A 17,406-nucleotide genomic window follows, 5' to 3' on the forward strand; every position below is an offset into this window, starting at 1 on the left:
ATGTTAGCAGGACTTATTGTGTGCCTACAGGGCTGAAGTCACAGTATTTGTGCATCCACTCTTGCATACAATCTTTGGTTCCTATTTAGAATAAAACTAAATTTAATTTTAATTTTTTAACTTCATATTTTATTTTTTAAATAACCTCCTGCAATATGGTCCGAAACCACTTTACTCCCTGACATTTTATTAATATTTTAAGCACCGTGTTATCCTCTCCAGCACATTCTTACCTGTTTTCACTACTATTGTTTGTATTTAATGATATCTGCACACATACTGTGCCCTGAGTTCTTTATCTGCATTATTTCTGTATATCATTATGTTGTCAACACACATACATGTTATGATTTGCATTATTTCTGTTCTGTACACCCATATATGTTGCTTATCAATTTTATTTCTTTTTATGTGTGTTCATTTTTTAACACTTTATATATTTGTTTCTAGTTGCCCCTGAGGCAGCTCTCGACTAAAGAGCGAAACTTGGCCAGAGTCGGGCAAATTTTAATAAAAGGCTTTTTCCATAATCTGATCTTCGCTATCTTTACTGCTACACAGCCAACTGGATCGACTTCCGATTTGTTTTCTGTGTAAATCCATATGTACATGTTACTCTCTCCTTGGAGCAGGTGTAGGTTTGAGCAATGCAACCTGTGCGTGTGCTCAATAACCCAAGGAGATAGGAGCAAGAAAACAAGAGATGAAGTATTTTCACAGCGGCTGAATATCTACCCCCATGTCCTTTGCAGCACCTTATGTACCGGACAAGCTTTTATTTTTGGTTGAGAGGCTGGATACATTTTAATAAGTTTTGGTTTTTTCTCTGATGGTGAGACTTATGTTTTTGAAGGATACTCTGGGGTTCTAAGCATGGGGGGTAACCTGCACGGAGCGGCAGTTACTACCCTTAAGAGATAGCACGGGATTACTACCCTTAACCAATAAGTCTTGATGCTTTTGATGCAGCTGCAATATGCTCTCAGCTTCAACTGTGGGAGGAATGGGAATTGAATTCAATGATAATCAAACACAGGCCCTGACTTTTTCGGTCTGGGGTACTGATATGTAGACATAAGGAAAAAAGCACAGGATTGCTTCTCAGGCAAGTCCTTAACAAAGCACATCAAGCAGACAAGGCTGAATTTTCTAGGCTCATCAACCATAAAAAAATGTCGATAGCAATACATTTTATGGTTATCATAAAAACTTTACAGACCGACAGTTACTACCCTTAGAGAAACATAGGGGTAACCTGCATGATGCAGTCGATACTATCATAAGAAGCTTGCTGGGCACACTGGATGGACCATCTGTTCTTTTTTGCCCTCATTACTGTGTTACTATGATACTGTCCTGTCATCTTTTGCATGAATGCAGGATATGTCACATCTTGAGTGGGCAGATTTATTCTTACAGACTCTGCTGATGGAACATTTCTCATTTCTTTAAGCACATCGAGCCCTGGGCTATTTTATGAGAGCTTTCTACCTGTATAAACCCTAGAAATGAGGGGAAAGGGGAAAGACTGAATTACTCGAGCCCTCAAATCACCCATTTCCCTGCTGGGAAAAGAGCAACAAATTAGAAGACACAGGAATGTGAATGCTTTTGATTTATTGAAGAAGCGATACAAGGGAGAGCAGAATCATGAGAAGTCTCTGGAGGAGAAGATGCTTCGTGTGCCAGCAGAAAGGAAGAAGATCCCTTGTTACTGAGCAGGAAGGAGCAGAGAGGATTCAGCCGTCAGCCATCACTTTGCAGATCCATCGGCTGATATTCAGGTATGGACCAGAACTCTCTGAAATAGAGAATAAGAGCAATAAATACAGAGCAGGGTCAGCCTGAGACAGAAAAATACAAAATCTTCTGAAGGGATCAGTGAGAGTGGATCTCTATTAATGAGGGGGATGATCCAAGGACACCATGGGGAGAAGCTAACTCGTTGCTCGTTTCCTCTGGTTGCACTATGGGAGAGTCCTGATTACTTATTGGCTCTGGCTGCACTGCAGAAGCTTTCTGATTGGCTGCTTATTGGCATTGACTGTACCTACTTATTAACTTCTATTGCACTGCTTTGATACTTTCTATATTTCCATGCTCACTTTCATCCACACAGTATTTCTCTAATGAAGAACGGTCCCGTTCCTGCTCTCTGATTAATAAATCAGAAATCCTAGAGGACTCCAGATGTAAGGAAGGAGGCTGCAGGTATTTGCTGGAGTTAGAGTCACCTTTGCTCTCCTCCCCAATCTTTCCCCACAGGAAACAGCTCTCACCCCCTCCACAGCAATCACAGAACCAGGCTGTCTTAGAGCAGGATTGGGTCTCCTCCCAGAACCTCCAGTTTAATGCACACGGTGACAGCACTGAACCCCAGGACTCCCCTAAAGCTGCATAATATTGGGGGGAGGAGGTTGAATTGGGGGTTCATGGAAGCAGAATTGCCACATTCTGCCAATGTTGTGGTAAAATTCAGGTGAAGATTAGTTCAGAGGCCAGCGATGGGGAGAGGGGTGAGAGATCAGTAAGGACAATGTGGGTGAGGGGAAGGAGGGGAGATGGGGAGCAAGTGTTGGATGTTTTATTCTCATCTATGGAAAGAGGCAGAGCAGCAGAAAGGAAGAATCTCAGCTGAGCAGACTGGGGGAGCAATTGGTCTTTATCTGCAGTCATTTCCTATTTCAGCACCGGAGCATTCGTACAAACTCTTAATATTAGTAAGAGCAGGAAGGTGGTTTTACCTGCAGTTAGTGAGGGCCCTTGCTATCCTACAGGAGAGAACAGAAACTGAGGTTAGAAAGAGGAAGTTTCTGAGGCAGTAACACAAATTTAAACTTAGCAATGGTTAATTTGAATAATTATCAGGAGGAAATGTTTAGGTTTACCTTAGCAGGCACAGAGTTAGCAGCAGCATCCTAAAGGAAAGAAAGAGAGCAGTGAGATTAGGGAGAGGATGTCCTGGGAAGGTCACTTTATAGGGGAGACAGCAGAGTTAGAACTGAAGTCCATGTCACAGTGATCAGATGCTAAAACCACCAGGACCAGCAGCAGAGGCTCCCTCCTACTCCTGGTTCTCCTGTCCTCATCCCATTGGGTTCTAAGCCCCATGCGGTTTCAGCATTATATCTCAGGATGTGAAAGATTAGCAGAGGAAATCTCCAGCACATTACCAGTGGAAACCTGCATGAGCATAGCATGGTGTTCATGCATGGCAGAGCTTTCTTTCTGATAAAAGGAGCTGGGAGTTTACAGGCATTGCGGATGGGATAGGAAGGGGCAACAATCCAGGATCCAGATTTATTTACTTTTATTTATTTAAAAATCCTGTTGCCCACTATTTCCATTTTGCTCAGGGCAGAGTACGGTGTTAACACCCATAATCACTTAATTCTAACAAAAACAACATAAAACCAAAACCATAAAAACCATTACTTCCAGATGCCTCAATAAAATATAAAGCTTTCACCTGTTTCCAAAACTTTTATTTCTTTCTCCCATAGAGTGCCACAGGCAATGCCTTCCAAAGAACTGCTGCTAAGTATGAAAAAGCACAAGAGCGCGTTATCTGCAAGTTATAATCCTGTGTGGAAGGGAAGGTCAGCAGATGATCACCAGAGGATCGTAACTCATGCTGCGGAGTTTACTGTAGCTCACTGACCAAGGAGCAAGGACACTCACTATAAAAATGTTTTGTACCAAAAGAACAATTTTACATCTACTCCTCATTCCAATGGAGAGGCAATGAGGACCACACATTACAGGGGAGATATGATCTGTACATACAGAGCCAGAGAGCATACGACCCCCACGCGCTGTATCAGGGCAAAGCTTTGAGATCCCCTTTGAGTGTCAGCATTGCAAATATTACACCGGTCCTTCGAAAATCCACCACATGTCGTATGGGGAAAAGAGAACAACAGGACTGCACAGAGAACGGCACTCAGAGAAAACCTTTCCTTATTAACACAGAGAGAACATGGTAAAACCCTCATCACATACAGAATAAGTGAGCGCAAATTATTAATAGAAATTCACAGACAGAAACTGAACTGGGAAACCCCAAGAAACCAGAATCTGCTTACAGTGCAGCACTGGAGAAATGGAAACAGAAATGCATTTCCTCCTGAACAACACAAAATACAAAGAGATCATAGATGCTGCACATTCACACTCCCAAAGCTGACATTCGAATCAGTAAACCTGCAGATTTTGGCCCCACACAAACTCCTGTCCTCTCACAAGAATGACGGGGGCTTAGCAGTTACATTAACACCCCTTGTAGGTAACCATAATAAAGTCTTCATACCAGCAGCCCAAAGAAAGATATTTTGTTAGATAAAGTATAAACAATCCCAGGAGTGCAAAGCAATTCAGAAGCAGTCTGGAGGCATTGTTTACACAATAAATTGATTCCAATTACCACACAAATGAGCTAGTTTGTTTCTTTGCATAACATTCTCCTAATTGGTTGAACATTAAAACAACATCCTCTTAATAAGTTTGCATGATATTTTCTTTGTATATACTAATGAAGCCAGGGAGTCTTGTAAGTCATGTGATGGACCCTGAAACAAAGTTCTCCTGATTGGACCTTGTGTGCTATTTTAGTTTAATTTAGAATTGTATTATCTATGTGCTTGCATGATCTGCCCTAGATAAATTGTATATTTGGAAGCTGCCGCATTGTAAATATTGTTAAAGAAATAAATAATGTATACATCTAGTACATAAGAAATATATGACGTCATACTGGGTCAGATCAAAGCCCATCAAGCCCAGTATCATGTTTCCAACAGTTGCCAAGCCAGGACATAGGAGCCAGGCAGGATCCCAAGGGATAGATAGATTCCAACCTGATCATCCCAAGAATAAGCAGTGGATATCTGCAACTCCACCTTAATAAGGATTAATGGACTTTTCCTCCAGGAATTTGTCCAAAACACTAATAGGTTTCACCACATCCTCTGGCATTGAATTTCAGAGCTTAATATAGCATTGAGTAAAAAAACATTTTCCATATTAGTGTAGGGTGATATCTCCTGTTTACCAATGATGCACCAGTTATGAATTATAATAGCCATGCACAGAATACATTCTGACAGGCCCTCAATCTGCTATAGCAGGAGAAGGACTTTTACCCAGGTGAACTTTAAACTTCCTTGCATCAGTAGAAACTAAAGGCCTTGTTCCAAGCAGTATTGGAAGTCTTATCCAATGTTTCTGTTTGTAGTTCCTGTGCAAATAAAGAAACCATACAGAAGAGACACTAAGATCCTAAGCAGATGGCAGGGACATTCAAGAAAAGAGCAGCCTGAGACAAAGCTGACGCTGTGACCAGCTTGGTAGGACTATGTGGACAGTTTCTTCCCCAAAGAAACTGGGAGGGGAAGGGACCTGCCAACGTGGCAGGACCCCCCCCCCCCTGAAATAACGGGGGGAGAAAAAGACCTGCAATGCGGCAAGAGACCCTCCACCCCCCACAAGGGTTTGCATGAGCTCATGCACATTTATCAGCGAAGAAGCAAAAAAAGAGTCCAGTTCTGGAAAGGAGTCCAGTTTTGGAAAGAGGTTCAGTTCCATAAAGAAAAGAGGTTTGGTTCCAGAAAAGAAACAAGAAAGGATGCTGGAAAAGAGGCCTGAAAGAAGAAGAACCTCCTGGCAGAGCGACCCCAAAGCCTAAAAGGGAGCAGGCCCGGACCCCCGGAGGAGCCCAAATCCTGAATGCAAACCCTGGGAGAAATCCCTGAGCGCAAGAACCTGTGCTGAGGGCGTCCCTGGAAGTGAAAGGAAAGGCCAAGCTGGCCAGATCTCCCTGCCATCCCAGAGGGTGAGAACCAGCCCTGCCAGCCAAGCTAGAAAGAGAACCTCTCCCCTGCCCTCGCTCGCCAGCACTCCAGCCAGAACCTGCTTCAGAGGTGAACACTAAGAGGAATCAGCTGAACGTTGGAATCTGGAGTAAGAAAGTTAGCCACAATTATTTATATCAAAGCAGGCTAAGGTCTATGGCAGGTTTTGTTAGTAGCCAGGATGTTACAGATAGGAATTATTGTTATTTTCTAAATGTTATGTTCCTGCAAATCTGATAAATAAAAGTCTATTTCTGAGGAGAACCCACACTATCTTTTACCTGACTTGTGATCACAAGGAAGGTGGGAGGGGCAGCTGGCAGTGTCTTGTAACAGACAGATCCCTGCACCCGCCTACAAACTGGAGCCTCCACCGAGACAGGATAAACAGTCTGCTGCTTCCCTGAGACAGGATATTTATTTTATTTTTATATTCTGCTTTTTGCACTTTTTCAGCACTTCAAAGTGGATTGCATTCAGGTCCTGTAGGTATTTCCCTATCCCTAGAGGCCTTATAATCGAAGTTTGTACCTGAGGCAATGGAGGGTAAAGTGACTTGCCCAAGGTCACAAGGAGCGACAGTGAGACTCGAACGCTGGTCTCCAGGTTCATAGCCCACTGCTCTAACCACTAGTTTTCTAGGGGCTTCCACAGTTTTCTTGGCCTTGTCAGTGGCTTTCTGAATGATGTGATTAGTCTGTTCCCATAGTTCATGCAATTCCTGGGTGGAGAGAAAAACCACTGGAGAAGGCACTATCACGGCTATTGGCAGCGGGGGCAAAGGTTGTTTTGCATAGACCTTTGGAAAGGTGAAGATCTGGTGGCTACATTGAAATGGGTGATATGGGAGAACCTAGTCAGGGAAACAGAGTGGCCCAGTTGTTCTGGCACTCGCTGACATGGGAGCGGAGGAAGGCCTTGAGTGTATAATTGGTGCATTCTGCTTGTCCATTCCATGAATTCGAAAAATGTGCTGTATAAATAATCGAGCCAATTCTGGGGCCAAAGGCAAACCATGGAGTGGAATAAAATGGGCCATTCTGGAAAATCCATCCACAACAACCCAAATGACCATGTTCCCATCAGACGGGAAGATACATAATGAAGTCTTAGCTATGTGGGTCCCTGGTTTATCAGGAATAGGCAAAGGTTGGAACAACCCACAAAGTCGATTTTGGGGACTTTTATTTGCCGCACAGGTGGGACAGGATTCAACATACCTCTTGGTATCTAGTCTCCACTGGGGCCACCAATAATGATAAGAAACAAGATCTCTCATCCAGCCATTTCAGGGTGTCTTGCTAAATGAAAGTCATGAGCCCAATAAAGAACCTTCTGCCTCAGTCACCTGGGTACCATTGTCTTCCCCAAAAGTACCGTGAAGGTAGCGGCGAACAAGATTTGAGCCAGATCAATAATATAGCGAGTTGGGTCAGGAGTGTCATCGGGAAGAAAACTTCTAGATAAGGCATCTGCTCGCTGATTCTTTTCAGAAGGTCAAAAGCATAAATTAAAATTGAATTGACTGAAAAACAGCGCCCAGCAGGCCTGTCTTGGATTTAGATGTTGAGCTTGTGAAAGATACCCCAGGTTCCTATGATCTATATACATTGTAACTGTATATTTGGCTCCCTCTAATAGATGATACCAATCCTCAAGAGTGGACTTTACTGTTAGGAATTCTCGATCTCCGATGGCATAATTTTTCTCTGCCGGAGAAAGTTTTCTAGAAAAATAAGTGCAGGTAAGTATCTTCCCTGATTCTGAAGGTTGCAGAAGAATTGCCCCTACTCCTAGTGCTGAGGCATCGACCTCCATGGTGAAAGGTTTAGTAGGGTCCAGTAGTTGAAGACAAGGGTCTTCGATGAATTCTTCTTTTAAACACTGAAAGGTATGGACAGCCTCGGAAGACCACTTCTGAATCTCTGCCCCTTTCCTTGTCATGGCAATAAACTGACGATGGTAATTGGAAAAACCCAAAAAACGTTGTAGGGCCTTGAGGCCTTTGGGTTGAGGACAGTCTACAATGGCCTTGAGTTTCCCTGGATACATATGTAGGCCAGTCCGAGAGACAATATAGCCTAGGAAGGGTAGCTCTTCTTTGTGGAACAAGCATTTTCCTAGTTTAGCAAATAACCGGTTCTCTTGAAGATACTGGAGAACTTGTCGAACATGAATCTGGTGTTAATCTTTAGTTCTGGAAAAATAAGGATGTCGTCCAGGTAAACCAGAACGTGAGAATACAAGAGGCTTAAAATACAGCCGAGGCATTACAGAGTCCAAAAGGCAATACTGTTGCAACCGTCGCTGCTTGACGCCCTCACTCCGCCCTCTTTACCTCTGTGGCGACCCCCATAGGGTCTGATGGACGGTTAACTGCCGCGGCGTCTCCTGGCCGTCTCTCTCCGGTGTCCCCGGACCGGCTCGACACTGCGGATCCGCCATGTTGCCTGATGACGTAGGGCGCGCTCTCCGATTGATGTACCAGCAAGGGCGCGAACCTCGGGGGTGTCCCCCTGAGATGACGTCATCCACTTCCAATATAAAAGGTCTCAGTATTTGCTAATGAATCGAGTTAGTAAGGAGAAAGTCTTCGCTTCAAGCGAGGATTGACTTAGGACTCATTTGTCTCTCTATACTAGGTAGCTCCCACAGTTTATTCTCCCAGCAATGCTAGAGGGCCGGCAGTATGGGATACCCTGGGACTGGGGCCCAGGGACACGGGATATGTGAGGGACCTGATAGAGAAGTGGGGGTAAATAGTGGGGCATTTTCATCATAGCATAAAGGATGGGCGGCTTCCCTGTGAGAAGCAGGAAGAATTTCAGATGCCTCATAATTGTCTCATTCAAGATGATGGCTCTTGCTGGAATTCCTCCTATCTGATGCTTCAGAGGTTACTGGAGCTGCAGACATTACTTTAGGACCTGTGTCTGGGAATGGAGATAGGTGTGGCTTTCCCCCTGGATCCTCGTGATCGGGCAGTGATGAGGGAGATGATGTAAGTCCAGAAGGCCTTCAAGGATGCCATGGAGGATCTGAGCTCCATCAATGCCACCCTAGGTGGGGTCATCCCCATAGTAAATGTTCTGGATGAGAAGTCAGAGGGTTTCTGTGAGAAAGAGGCATTGAAAGCAGAGATTTTACAGTTTGAGGACTCCTTGCCTCAGCAGGAACAAGAGGGAGAGAGAGGGAGACCTCTGACAGCAGACAGTACTTACACGCTGGCCAATGGGTGAAAGGAAAAAGAATTGTTTAAGATAAGTTTGATCAGCTGAGCTAAGGATGCATTCAGACGTTAGTCCTCAGGGTGCTCCCACTGACCCCACATCATGTGACTATAAAACATCTGTGAGAACAGGAGAAGTAGACAACAGATGCCCAGGCTTGTGGTAAAAGAATTAGGGTCACAAGGGAAAGCAAATTGCTTCTCAATCTGAAGTACTCTGTAGAAGTGAGGAGAGCAGGCGTCTCTTGAAGCAGGCTCTCAGATGTGCAAAAAAACAGGATCAATATGGAAAGTCATGTTTATAAAGGGAGAGGGATAGACAGAGGGAGAGAATTCTAAACGTCTAGGGGTAAAAGAGCCCCTGCAGCTTTCCTGGACCCTTTTAAAGAGCAGCAAAGCAAAATATTATACTGTATTATAATTATATGGTTTTTGCCCTTATTATCTCTGCACCGTTACTTTCTGAATCTTAACTCAGCAAATAATAATAAAGCACTGCTATACCTGGAGTCTACAGTGCCCTGCCTCAGGGTGTGAGTATGGTGTGTTGTGTTTCAGTGCAGCCGGTCCTGTCAGGGAAGTGCCTGCAGGATACCGGTCTTGTGCCCTGGGTACTGGGTCTCACCAGGGCTGGCTTGCCTGGTGGATACTGACCTTGTGTCTAACCACACTCACACAGTGAACCTGTACCAGGGGCTCTCAGGATGTCACTTAAATAAAGGAGATACTGGTGGGTAGGGGGTGTGAGCAGGAGCACTAGAAGCAGAGACACAGTGGGTGTATAGTGCAGGAAAGAGTGGCCACTACAGAGAGTAGTGTGAGCATGAGTGCACCCTCTCAGTTACCACTTCATCCCCCACCTCAATGTGCCCCAGCCTCGCTGCCCTCACAGGACATCTCTCTTGATGCCGACCATAGCTAGAACAGCTGCAGCTGTAAATGGCTGCAAATAATGATCCCAAGCCTCAGTTTCTGTAAACAGAGGTGGCATTCACACACAGAGCTTTTGATATGTGCAATGTTAAGTGTGTGCCAGTCAATAACCCCAGGAGCAGCCAGGAGGAACTGAAGCACAAATCAGTCAAGTATTTTCAAAGTGAATTATGCGTGTTACCCCCTTAATGTATCTGTAGAGTTAAAAGGATCCAAACCAGAGATCAGTGAATACAAACACATACACTCATTATTAAAACACAACAGCTATTGAAACTATTTGTCAAATATTAAATTGCTCTTACCAACAATGATATCAAGTTGTCAACGATACGTAACTGAAATAGAAATGGAAATGATTAAAATGCACAACTTGAAGAAGCCCTGAGTCGGATCTTTTGATCCCCTGGTCATCTGGGATAGGGAATCTGTGGAAGCAAACGTCACGGCCCCTTGGTGTCATATTCACGCTTGACTCCAATTGGCCGGATTTAATGCCCATCATTGCAGGGTCCCAGAAGGAGCCCGGGTGCGTGGTCTCAGCCAAGGACTGCCCCTGCAATGATCACACAAGGGGGGAATTATAAAAGAGAGTAAAATCCTGGGGTAATTGTGAATGAGGGCTCATGGCATCAGGAGTCCCTCCCTGCTTCCAACTGAGCGGGAGACCCAATGGAGCAGGAGGAAACTGCAGGGTAAGAGAAAAATGTACATCTCAGAGTTCCCCCCAAATTACCAAACCAGGATATAGCAGGATAAATATAAAACTAATACCCAAACACACACAGACTTTATCATCTCTAAATCATTCCAGGCCTTTATTCTGAGGACAATTTTGAAATCATTTTACTGAACCTTTAGCAGGGTAAAAGTGGGGGCTGACGTTTGCCCTCCCCCTCTGTGGGTAAGAGAAGCTGCATCCTACATAAGAACAAAAGAACATAAAAAGTTGCCATACTGGTCAGACCAAGGTCCGTCAAGCCCAGCAACCTGTTTCCAACAGTGGCCAATCCAAGTCACAAGTACCTGGCAAGGACCCAAACACTGAATAAATCCCAAGCTACTAAACCTTATTGATTAATAGCAGTTTATGGACTTCTCCTCTAGGAATTTATCCAAACTTTTTTTAAACCCAGTTACACTAACTGCTGTAACCACATCCTCTGGCAATGAATTCCAGAGCTTAACTATGTGCTGAGTGAAAAAGAATTTTCTACGATTTGTTTTAAAAGAGCTACTTGCTAACTTCATGGAGTGCCCCCTGGTCCTTCTATTATCTGAGAGATTAAATAACTGATTACATTTAACTTTCATGATTTTGTAGACCTCTATCATATCCCCCCTCAGCCGTCTCTTCTCCAAGCTGAACAGCCCTAACCTCTTCAGCCTTTCCTCATAGGGGAGCTGTTCCTTGCATTTTATCATTTTGGTTGCCCTTCTCTGTACCTTCTCCATCGCAACTATATCTTTTTTGAGACGCGGCAAACAGAATTGCACACAGTATTCAGGCTGTGGTCTCATCTCTGTATAGTATATTGTCCACCAGGATTACTAGCCCATAATTGCTCTCCTTGCTCTGCTCTTCTCGCTTGGCCTGAAAAGACTATTATCCTAGGTGATTTCAGCTGCACCTTGATTTAATCCATTTCTCTAATTCCATTGAACATATCTCAAGTGCCATGAATGCCCTTGCCTGGCATCAATTTATTTCTGCTCCTACTCATAAGCCTGGACACACCCTAGACTTGCTCTTTCTAAATCTTTCAATTTTCCCTGCTCAGATCACTACTTAATCAACACCACCATTAAATGTAATCATTCCCAACTTAACTCAACTCCCCCACTTGCTCCTATTCACAAAGGGCCAGATTTTATAACAAGCGCGCAGGTGTAGATTTGTTCGTGCAACCCAGCGCGAACAAATCTACGCCCTATTTTATAACATGCGCACGCTGCCGCGCACGTGTTATAAAATCCAGGGTCGGCGCACACAGGGGGGTGCACAATTGTGCACCCCCTTGCGTGCACCGACCCTGGATTTTATAACAAGCGCGCGGGTGTAGATTTGTTACGCAACCCGGCGCGAACAAATCTACGCCCTATTTTATAACACGCGCATGCTGCCGCGCGCGTGTTATAAAATCCAGGGTCGGTGCACGCAGGGGGGTGTACAATTGTGCAAGCTGCGCAAGCCAAGCCGAGCAGCCTGCCTCCGTTCCCTCTAAGGCCGCTCCGAAATCGGAGAGGCTTCGGAGGGAACTTTCCTTCTACCCCCCGCACCTTCCCCTCCATTTTCCTATCTAACCCACCCCCAGCCCTAATTAAACCCCCCCTGACCTTTATTGAAGAAGTTTCGCCTGCCTCCGGACAGGCATAACTTGTGCGCGCCGGCTCTCCATCCCCCAACCCGGGGGCTGTTCCGGAGGCCTCGGTCCCACCCCCCCGAACGCCCCCGGACCTGCGCCCCGTCCCCGGCCCCACCCCAGAACGCCCATTTTTTCAAGCCCCATCTCTTACGCGAGTCCCGGGGCGTGCGTGCGCCGCTGAGCCTATGCAAGTTAGGCTTGGCGCGCGCAGAAGGAGGCAGGAGTAGGTTCTCGGGGTTGTGCGCGTATCTTATGCACGCACCCCTTTGAAAATCTACCCCAAAGGAAACCATGCGGAACCATCTGCCTTTATATAAACATTACTCCCTTTAATTTCTTCTAGACCTGCTGCATTTTGTTCAATCATTGGTCATAAAACCCTCAGTCCTACCTAAATATTTTTATTGATGCAAAATATTATAGATGTTTTTTAAAAAGGATTTATCTTAGAACTCTTTCCATTTCATTGATTTTATACCAATGATTCTATTCATTTGCCGCCGACGTTGGCCAAACATTTCGCCAGCAAGACAAAAATATTGCATCAATGCTGGTGATTTAAGGTATTTTCTTCTGTTTCCCATGGACATTTAATCTGGCAGTCAGTAATTGAATGAATGTTAAACATCTCGTGAAAGTAATGTTTTTTTTGTTCAAGTCTTCATACTTACTTTCAGTAGGACCTGTTTGTTTGGAATTTTTCCTTTAATTTCTGACGTACCTGATACTGATCCTCATGAAATGGTGAACACATGGGATTCTGCTTTGCTTAGCACTATTGACAAACTCGCTCCCATTCGAACATTAACCAGTAACAGAATCCGCTACGCACCCTGGTATACTCGTGACTTAGCTTTGCATTAAAAAAATTCCATCAGTCAGAAAGTGTTTGGAAAAAACACAAAACTGCTAGGAATCTGAATCTTTTTAACAATCAACTCTCATCATATGAATCTGCCCAAAAAGCTCACTTTTCAAGACACATTCAACATGCTAAGAAAATCCTAAAGTCCTGTTTAACACTGTTAAATGTATTACACCACATCATAATCATATCTGAAAATATCCCGATGCCAGCTCTTCATATGAGCTTATGCGTCTCATTTGGAAAATTCTTTCACTCAAAAATTCAAAATTTAGTTGACACATTTCCTACCACATTGCTGATGCTTCCGACCATCTCCCGTGTCAGTACTTTGGACACATTTGAAACTGTCGCCAGCACATAAATCTAACAAATAATCACCAAAATGAAATCTTATATGCAGACCTCTCTCACCATATTCCACTGTTCTTCTCAAACTCTTCATAGATAATATAATATTACCCATTGCTAACATTGTTAACTCTTTCTTATCCTCTGGTAATCTCCTGGATTCTCTATAAATTGCTATTAGCAGTCTATGGGTACACCATCAATCAAACTGATTGACAGCTGAGGTAAGGATGACAAGCAGCCAATCAGCATTCACTTCTCTTATAAGCCCCGCCCACTCCCCATAGAAGTCAATGGGGGCATAGCCACCCCTCCCACTTCCTACTGTCCTTAACCCTGCCCCTGACCACAACCTTAGCTCTGCCCCAGACCCCGCCCATGCTCCTCCCCCCAATAGAAGTGAATGGTGAGGCCCCTCCAATGCCCTGTCCCCAAACCGGTCCCCCTATGATGTCACTGGTTGTCCTGCCCACACCCTGCCCCAAGCCACACCCCCTATGATGTCATGGGTATGACATCACCGGAAGTCCACCCCCTCACCACCACGCTCACCACACTCCCTAGAACATCATCAGAAAGGGTCCTGTCACTTTTTTAATGACGACAGAATTAATGGACTCTGGCTGTTTTTGATGATCTCACTGGAAGTACAATCCAAAATTCCCAAAACATGCGACCTAGAACATCAGCAGAAATGTTCCTGATGCTTTTTACTGACAGAACCGGAAGCATGCTTTGTAGCTGGAAGTATGCATTTTTCTAGCCCCTTCTGTTTTTTAAAAAGGTTACAAGTGGTGGGGTGGCAGGAAAACTGTGGCTCATTCTGTGCACAAGGATTTGGTTTTATGTTTAAACAATTTTTATTAGATTTTTGCAACCTTAAGGATACAACATTAATAATACAACACTGAAGAGGGGTGGTTTCTGCCCCCTCCTCAGAATAGAATCACAATATTTATTTATTTATTTATACAACTTTATATACCGACTTTCAAGTACATGTCAAGCCGGTTTACAATTATCGAAGTTGCAGTAGCAAAATCAAACTAGTAATAAATAGATGCAAACAATGAAATCCCCCCCCCCCATTCCACACAATGCATAGGAAGTCAGCAGCAGTCAGAGTTCCACCCAGAGTTCCACCAAGTAACACACACAACAGCAAGGTTAATCGTTAACTACAAGACTGCGGGCACGATGTGGGAGAGATTGAAGATAATTCTGCCACACCTTCAAAAAATGCCTTTGGCAGCGAGGAGAAATTCGAGCTACCATTGACTCCATGGTCATCATTTTATGGAAACAGTTTCTCCAGGCCCAAAAGGACGGACTATCAGGCAACCGCCAGTCAGAAAGGATCATTTTTTTCCCCACAAGACAGGCTTTACGTAAAAGCATACGCGACCCAGGATCTCGTATCCAAATCAGTGAAATACACCCAAATAACAGCCGGAGGGGGTAACTGGAAAAGCGACATCTATCAAATCAGCCATGTACTCTGCCACTTTGCGCCAAAAGCGTTGTATAGCAGGGCAAGTCCAGAATACATGGGACAAAGTCCCAGAAGCGTGCCCACACTGGAGGCAGCTGGCTGAGGGTGCTGTAGTTAGTAGAAAGGCCACTTCTGGTGACACATAGGCCCAACTGAGAAACTTAAACTTTAACTCTCTATATTACATATTGGCTGAGATCCTGGAAATACGCCAAAAGCATGTCTTCGAAATATTTTGTGTAAGGACAAAATCACCATCCCTGGTCCAGCGGGTTTCCAAAATAGAACACATATCCACTTCAGCATGTTTTTGTAGGTGCTTATAATATACTGACATGGATGGGGACTTAGCCCCCTCAAAGCAAAAAACCCCCATCTAGGTTATGAAACACCAAGGGATCTCTAGTACTATCAGGGAGCGCTCTTAAGTAATGTGCAATTTGAATATAAGGGAAAGTGTGGGTGATTCCAAAACCATAAATCACGTGAAAATCCTGAAAGGATTAGGGATGTGAATCGTGTGCCCGATCGTCTTAACGATCGGCTTCGGCTGGAGGGAGAAAAAAATCTCATCGGTGGAGATGTGAAGTTAATTTTTTTTTACTGAGGCCCGACCCTTTAAAATTGACCCCTTACCTTCCCCCACTCTCCCGAACCCCCCAAAACATTTTACGAGTACCTGGTGGTCCAGTGGGGGCGCGGGGACCGATCTCCCGCTCTCATGATTTTAAACACCTCTATCATATCCCCCCTCAGCCGTCTCTTCTCCAATCTGAAAAGTCCTAACCTCTTTAGTCTTTCCTCATAGGGGAGCTGTTCCATTCCCCTTATCATTTTGGTTGCCAGAGGATGTGGTTAGTGCAGTTAGTGTAGCTGGGTTCAAAAAAGGTTTGGATAAGTTCTTGGAGGAGAAGTCCATTCATGGCTATTAATCAATTTTACTTAGGGAATAGCCACTGCTATTAATTGCATCAGTAGCATGGGTTCTTCTTAGTGTTTGGTAATTGCCAGGTTCTTGTGGCCTGGTTTTGGCCTCTGTTGGAAACAGGATGCTGGGCTTGATGGACCCTTGGTCTGACCCAGCATGGCATGTTCTTATGTTCTTAAATAGTTCAGAAATTTCATTTTTGAGTTCCTTCACTACCCTAGGATGCATACCATCCGGTCCAGGTGGTAGAAGTTTGTCAATCTGGCCTATTACATCTTCCAAGGTCACAGTGATTTGTTTCAGTTCGTCTGACTCATCACCCTTGAAAACCATCTTTGAAACTGGTATCTCCCCAACATCCTCATTAGTAAACACGGAAGCAAAGAATTCATTTTGTCTTTCTGCAATGGGCTTATCTTCCCTTAGAGCCCCTTTAACCTCTCGGTCATCTAATGGTCCAACCGACTCCCTCACAGGTTTCTTGCTTTGGATATATTTTAAAAAGGTTTTATTATGAGTTTTTGCCTCTACGGCCAACTTCATTTCAAATTCTCTGTTCGCCTATCTTACCAATGTTTTACATTTAACTTGCCAACGCTTATGCTTTATTCTATTTTCTTCAGATGGATCCTTCTTCCAATTTTTGAAGGATTTTTTTTCGCTAAAATAATCATTTTGCCAACCTTTCTTAATGCATGGAATACATCTGGACTGCGTGTTTAGGATTGTATTTTTAATCAATTTTCATGCCTGTTGAACACATAGGGCCAGATTTTCGAACCTACACTCGGGCACGCCCAAATCTATGCCCGATTTTATAACATGCGCGCACAGCCGCATGCATCTTATAAAATCCGGAGTTGGGGTGTGCAAGGGGGTGCACACTTGTGCACCTTGCACGTGCCGAGCCCTAGGGGAGCTCTGATGGCTTTCCCCATTCCCTCCGAGACCGCTCTGAAATTGGAGCGGCCTCGGAGGGAACTTTCCTTTCACCCCCCACCTTCCCCTCCCTTCCCCTATCTAACCCGCCCCCCAGCCCTATCTAAATCCCCCCCACCTTTATTATTTAAGTTGAGCCTGGCTCCGGGCAGGCATAGGTTGCGCACGTCAGCCGAGTGCCGGCGCACGATCCCCAGGCTTAGCAGGCCTTCAGAGGCCTCTGGCGATGCCCCTGCCCCGCCCCAGACACACACTCCCTGCCCCTTTTTTCAAGCCCCAGGACATACACACGTAACCCTTTTAAAATCCGCCCCTTAACCTTTGCAGCTGCACCTTTCAGTTTTTTTCTATTTTCCTCATTTTATCAAAGTTTCCCTTTTTAAAATTTAGTGTTAGAGCTGCAGATTTACTTATTGTCCCCCTTCCAGTTATTAGTTTAAATTTGATCATGTTA

The 17,406-nt window shown here is 44.5% G+C and overlaps 1 long non-coding RNA gene across 1 annotated transcript; it reads left to right on the forward strand.

Annotated features, from left to right (window-relative positions):
* The first annotated feature begins 1,707 nt into the window (after positions 1-1,707).
* LOC115082434 lies at positions 1,708-6,502 on the forward strand. The gene is made up of 3 exons (XR_003854167.1): positions 1,708-1,784; positions 4,546-4,549; positions 6,492-6,502. It is a non-coding gene; the product is annotated as an uncharacterized LOC115082434 (long non-coding RNA).
* The last annotated feature ends 10,904 nt before the right edge of the window (positions 6,503-17,406 follow it).

The sequence above is a fragment of the Rhinatrema bivittatum genome, chromosome 1, assembly GCF_901001135.1.
Source record: "Rhinatrema bivittatum chromosome 1, aRhiBiv1.1, whole genome shotgun sequence".
Lineage (NCBI taxonomy): Eukaryota > Metazoa > Chordata > Amphibia > Gymnophiona > Rhinatrematidae > Rhinatrema > Rhinatrema bivittatum.